Source organism: Seriola lalandi, unplaced genomic scaffold, assembly GCF_002814215.2.
Source record: "Seriola lalandi dorsalis isolate HSWRI2012SDOR001 ecotype SW California unplaced genomic scaffold, Sedor1 jcf7180002054981, whole genome shotgun sequence".
In the NCBI taxonomy this organism is placed as follows: domain Eukaryota; kingdom Metazoa; phylum Chordata; class Actinopteri; order Carangiformes; family Carangidae; genus Seriola; species Seriola lalandi.
Window position 1 is genome coordinate 1848977 of NW_019525661.1, and position 7125 is coordinate 1856101.

The following is a 7125-nucleotide window of genomic DNA, read 5'->3' on the forward strand; positions in this document are numbered from 1 at the left end:
GTAAATTTAGCCAGAAAAGGTGAAGTCACCACAGGGAGCAAAGCCAACACTTGATCACCAGGGCTAAAAACACAGTACTCAGCCTGACGGTCATAGAACTGCTTCATTTTCACCTGCGCAGAAGCCAAATTGTCTTTAGCCAGCTCTCCAGCGGCATAAATTCTGTGTCGGAAACCGTTGACATAATCAATCAAATTTTTAGGAGGCTGCGACTCCTTCCACTTATCCGTCAACGCAGCCAGGGGACCTCTTACAGTGTGCGCAAAAAACACTTAATTCGGGCTAAACCCTGTACTTTCCTGGGTCACCTCTCTAGCCGCGAGCATCAACCAGGGCAAACCCTCCTCCCAATCCCTCCCCAACTCAGTGCAATACGCAGGCAAAATGGATTTTAAGGTCTGGTGGACGCGCTCCAGAGCACCCTAACTCTGAGCATGGTAAGCAGAGCTCTGCACGTGCTGGACACGGAGCTGCTTCAACACCTGAGAGAACATATGGGAGGAGAAATTTGACCCCTGATCAGACTGAATGACTTTCGGAATACCAAAAATAGAAATAAACTGAGAGAGCGCCCGCACAACAGGGCGAGTGGTTATGGTACGCAGAGGATAAGCGGCAGGGCAACGAGTACTCTGACACATCACAGTCAAAAGGTAAGTCACACCTGTTTTAGCAGGAGGCAGAGGACCCACACAATCCACTATCAAATGTTCAAACGGCTGGTTGACAGCAGGAATGGGACACAATGGTGCTGGTTTTAAAAACTGGTTGGGTTTGTCGGTCGGCTGACAGGTATGACAAGTTTTAATGAACGCTGACACGTCCCTCTTTATACGAGGCCAGAAAAAGTGCCTCAACAGCCGACCATACGTCTTCCTCACACCAGAATGACCAGACTCATCATGAGCAACCCGCAACACTGGCTGACGGAGCTTAGCTGGCAACACAATCTGCAATACAGGATCCCCCACAAAACCACCGTGCTGCACCCACCTTCTCACAAGCAGCGCGTCCTGCAAAAAATACCCACAAGCACTGTCCCGCATCTCACTCTCAGGCAGAACCTGCTCAAAAAAACGGTTTTAAGGAAGAGTCAGCCTGCTGCGCTGCAACTAGATCACTACGAGTTACTGACGCAGGAAAAGCAGACAGAGGCAAGGAGAATGTTTCTGACACTTTTCCCTTATCTGACTGAGACGCCACCTCACATTCTATTTTCGCCACAGAAGCTGTAAAAGCCTCCGGAACATCACGTTCATTCTCATCCGGTTCTGACCTCACCAGTTGCCCCGGCGAAACCACCACAGGTGGAGGTACGTCTGCCCACACCCGAGCACCAACCAAATCATTGCCCAGAATGACTGACACCCCCGGGATCGGCAGCACGGGCCGGACCGCCAGCTCAGCCTCCCCCTGAAACAAGTCACAATGCAGCATCACTTTGTGCACTGGAACCGATAACACATTTAGATTAATTCCCCCGTCACCTTGGGACCCCGCTCTTCTGCGTATGAGTTTACTCTGTTTTTATTGATTGCATTGAAAACATTTATACCCTCAATTTGAGTGGTTTTTTAATGTTTTTAATTGGTGTTTTTAATCAAATTATTTAATAAAGTTTCATTTTAAGCACTGGTGGAAGGCTCTGCCAGCCCCACAATAGGCAGAAAGACTCTTCCTTTCTCTGCTTTTACTATCCATCTCCAAGTCCATCAGGACCAACACCCGGAATACAGACAATAACTCTTCATCTACAAGAACCATCTTCAACCACCACCAACACAGGACTGCCAACCAACGAGCACCTGCTTCAACTCCGGATTAAACCACTACAACCACCACCCCGGAGATTCATCCACATCAGGACCAACTACACCAGCACAATAAGGTAAGAGCCCTCCACTTGCATGTTTATAATTTTTAGAGCAAAGTCTGTACATTGGAGCGGGGCACATAATGGCTCCTCCACACACACACACACACACACACATACATCCACATCCATTCATACACCCAGACCCCTTATGGACATTAACATACAACCACCCACACCTAGACTCCTCATTAACACACAACAACCCATTCTTAACCATCCACCAGACCCAGAAACCAGACAGGCTAGCAAGGCTATTTCAAACTGATTCAGGCAATCCACCATAAACAGATCATGGACATAGCAATACAAACAGGTACATTCCCACCGGGCATGTTAAGACAGGTTTCCCGGCTCACAGATTTCATCAAACAATCCACACCCACCACAGATACAAGAAATAGAATACACAATAACACAACACAACGGATGCACAACACAATAGCTATCCTACAACAACATTACCAGACTACAATAGCAAACCATACAGACACAACTCCTCACAACCCACTAGCCCTACAAATTGCCACCAGCTGGGCCAGAAAACGTTATGGGAACAGACTATCAACGGACACACACAGGTCAACACCATAACTCCTACAACCATCCCAGACAACCACTGCAACCCCACGACCAGATCACCAACAGAAACGATCTACAATCAACAATCTACCCACCATCCCAGAAGAACACTACCCCCCCCCCTGCCCATATCAGCTGCCCCTACACTGTCCCTCTACTTAGGCCCCCGCAAATCACTCATTGAAGAAATCAAGTCATCCCCCTCCCCCTGTACACAGATCCAAGAAGAACAACCCCATCATACCTCCACTGGAACCCAGACTACACCCCAACAGACTGTCAAACCTAAGTCCACTGCCCTCCCCCCACCCTACCCAATTTATAAAATATCCACCTCCACCACTCCACGCAACCCTCAGCCCACCCGAAGAGGACTAATTCGACCTCCTCCACCAGTCAAGGAACATCCAGGTAAAACAATACAACACCCCACAGACACTAAGGACCCAACATCTGACCCAACCACCTCCACTCCAATAGAACACAGGACCCGCAGAGTCACCTGGGGACCCCTACCAGCCAGAGAAGACCAGCAGCCAATCATTCCCCGCACACCTCTCTCCCCTATCTTACCCCTCACTCCCCCAGTCATCAAGTTCATCAAGCCCATACCCATCATTGAAACAACAGCTCAAGTCCATGGTTCCCCCCGCCAACCCCATAACCCGGAAGAACTACAAACCCTAACTCTCAGCACCCATTCCAATGTTTCTGTTCACATCACTGACACTGTTTTCATCTCCTCTCCCCACACAGATGGTGCAACCACCCGGGTGGGTCCAACAGGACAGACAGTACCCCAAACAGAAAAAAGACCTACTACATCAGAGAATCGGCTAACATGATGAAAGGGTCAAACAAGGTTACTCATGACCTCAACACAACCCACTCTGAGCCCAAATTCTGCGAGGGGTACGCTGTCCGACGCGGACCCCCCGGGTGCTACACCATCTTCACCGCCACACATCCTTAAGACTTCCCTCATTTTGGACCATTCCTCTCCACCTCAAAAGTCTTCACCTCCTTTATCTACTTCATCCCCTCTACAATCCCCTATTTCCCATCCTTCCCTACCCAACTCCCCCTCCTATCCCATATTCACCTCTCCCAGCTCACTCCCTCTCCATCACTTTCCCCCTCCTCTTCCAACACCCCCCCGCCCCGAACCAGAACCGGACCTCCCAGACTCATCCACAGAAGACCTCTCAGTACCCCCCGGCCATAACTTCACACCACCTTTGACAATAACCCAAGCCTGCTACCCCCAACCCCCCACTGAAGAATCCAGGACTCCTACCATCACTCCACCTCCCCTCCTTTCCACAACTCCAACCGCAACATCTTCAGGACAGACTTTCTTCAGACCAAACTACCACATCGCACGCCCCAACCGCAAGATCTAGGACTGGTTTTTCAAACCTAGAAAGCCAGTCCTGAACCTTGATGATTCCAACATAAACCGCATCCCGGCCCATACCCACCCACAAATACAACTGGACAGTTAACCAAACTCTTACCACTTCCTCAAAGTCTTTGAAAAATCCATCCCCAATCCCATAGTGGTCTTTTCCATCGGGATTAACAATAGGGACCAGGACCCCAGGCAGACCACCACCAAGCAACTCAAGACCCTCTTCCGGCAGGCAAAGTCGACCTTCCCCAATGCCGACATCTACTTCCCAATCATGAACTTCTCACCTCACCCCCACTCAGAAAGGTAACCTCACACTCACATCAATAACATCATGACCACCCACTTTCCGATTCTAACAGAAATCCCACACGATACCTTCACAACAGAAAAAGATAACATTAATTGGACACCCACTACAGCCAAGCTGATTTTTGATAACTGGATGGACCAATTAAATTTACAATAACCTGTGAGGTCAACCCGGACACCCACACACATACACAGGACCTGGGGTGGAATTCTCCCTCCAATATTCTTAACCTGTCTACCCTTTTTTCCCCATCCCCCTCACAGCTATCCCTGGAGTCGCACGGGAACAGAACTGCCCGTTTCAGACTTGTCAGTGACAAAACACCAGCCTGAATATATGAGTAAAAGCCCCAGTGTCACTCAGAATCGTCACCACCTACCATGGCCAGAAAGTCGTGCGAGATAAACGAGAGGTAGGGATCCCACTCACCGGGGGACAAACATCGTTTACAGGCAAGGAAACAGGACCAACAGGAGTGACCACCGGAGGAACAGGTGCAGCCAAACCAACCCCTTTTACAGGCGCACCAACAGCAGCATTTCTAAGCTTAGCTCTCAACAAATGACAATCCACTTTCCAGTGTCCACGCTTATGGCAATAGTGACAAACCTTCTCTGGATCACGCACATTGCTGCCACCTCTACCTTCCCCCAGAGAAAGGTCTACCATAACGGCTAGATGACTCCATATCCACACTGTCCCTGTTTCCAAAACCCATCCGGGCATCACCAAAACTACCCCGGTGCAACAACACATAATCATCGGCCAACGCTGCCGCCTCAGCCGCAGTCTCTGCCTTCTGCTCCTTAATATAGATAGCCACACGCACAGGAACAGAATTTTTAAACTGTTACACAAACCCTCAAAGTCTTCCACCTTTGCTGCGGAACACCAACAACTGAAATGGATGTTCAAGTCCCGAGCAAACTCGAGGTGAGACTGCTTCTCTCCCTTTCTCCAAGACTTAAACCTCTGACGATACGCCTCTAGAACAAGCTCATAAGTTTTAAGCACAGCTGATTTGACAGATAAATACTTTCGGCTTTCTGCATCACTCAAAGCTGAACATGCTTCCTGTGCTTTGCCTGTCAGCACACACTGCAACATAAGCGTGCGCTCAAACAGGGAAAAAATACCTCAGGCTCCCTCTCGGAAACTTTTAGCAGCAGCCGCAAGTTCCCCAGAACATCACATTCAACCGGGCCACGTTCAGAGAAGGAAGCTGACCTGTTAAACTCACTGCCCGCTGAAAGCCGCAACTTTTCCGTTTCCAACTCAAACTTATCATGTCTGCTGCTCGAAAGTCAACCCTGCTGTCACTCCCGGGGAGGACGGCATGTTAACCAAAGGAGCCGCAACAGCAGCAGCAGAAGCAACAACAACCCGCGGACACTCCATCAACACTTTCTTATCAACCAACACCGATCTCAAAATGCTCCTCACCCTCTCTTTGTTGCCTTTATCATCAACAACAACACCATATGACTCCGCTATTTTAAGCAGCTGGTCCTCTGTGCACTGACTTAACAACTCCTCGGAAGGAGAAGCCAAAAAATCTTCAACAAACACCATACTTACCTGTGCGCAGAACCACTGCAAGGCATGAATCAAACTGGTGTATGAACTGATCACCAAAAAAAAAAAAAAAAAACAAGTTTACCCCTCTGTCTGCCTACCCCAGAGCTACCTGACTAGTCTCACACCCTAGTCTTCATGCAGATACTGGTGGCGGGTAGTTATGCACTGAAAACCAGCGGCCAGGAAAAAGCAACCAGAAACCTGGCGACTCCCCCGAACCACGGACGTGCTCCCGAGCAAGCTCTAACCACGGTCTCCGCAGCACTAAACAAAACAACAAACAAAGCGAAGCTCAAAGGGAGCAGCGCTTCTAAGCCTGACAGGGGAACACCCGTTTTAAACAACCAACCAGTTAACCTCACCAGCCCAATCACACGCACCTACAATGATTACCACACACAGGGCCCAAAGAAAATTTTCCCCTGAAGCGCACAAGTTACCAAACAAACACCACGAACTGCGTCCCTTGCACCAAACCGCTCTCACCTGCTTCACACAAAGAAAACCACAGCAGGAGCGCACCAAAGGGAATCCCCGCAGACACCCTCACACCGCAAAGGGTATTAAGTCCAGCCGTAATCAGACGCCAAATTACAAAAACCACCACTTAACGGGTCCTACACCCTCCCGGACGAGCCCCCATTTGTCACGACCCGGCTCTAAGGCCGTGACCTACAAGGAGGGAAACGCAGACCAAGATAAACAATCAAGATGAATTTATTTAACAAAAGACCAAAATCAACACCTAAACAACACAAAATACGGTGGGATGTGAGCATCAGTAAATCTGTAGTGAATGTACGTGAGTGAGTGAGTGAAAGGCAATGTGTGTGTGGGAAAGTGTTGGATTTATAAAACAAAAGACAGCAACGCCGGGAAAAATAAATGGGGTGAGAGAGAGAGATCTGGTAGAATGAAGCCGAGGCTTTATAGTAGTGGCGACAGCGGGCCCAGGTGTCTTCAACTACCGCTTAGCACCTCCGCCCATGAATCACCTGCAGACAAATTAACAATCAAGATGAACACAACAACACAGCCAGAACAGGGGTCCGTCACAGTAGGTCAGCCAGCATAATAAGTTTCTAATCATCACGAGGCAGAACAAGTTGTTTTGTTTTAAAAATGGTTCAGCAGCAACATTTATTTATATTGTCATGCAGTACATCCTAGAAGGTTTTTTGTAGCTGTGTCGTATTTAAACACCTATGTCTTTATCAGTTTGTCAGTCAGCCCTGCTGCAGGACTAGCTCTCCCAGCTGAGCATGCCTGACTCCACTTGCAGGTAGATCACTACTTCCTGTCTGGGAGGCAGCGCATGAAGCTGGTGAAACATGTCTCTAACTTCTGGACCATCAGCACCATTTCCCC

The 7125-nt window shown here is 49.0% G+C and overlaps 1 pseudogene; it reads left to right on the forward strand.

Annotated features, from left to right (window-relative positions):
- Positions 1-3324: 3324 nt before the first annotated feature.
- LOC147817098 (uncharacterized) lies at positions 3325-4335 on the forward strand (annotated as a pseudogene).
- The last annotated feature ends 2790 nt before the right edge of the window (positions 4336-7125 follow it).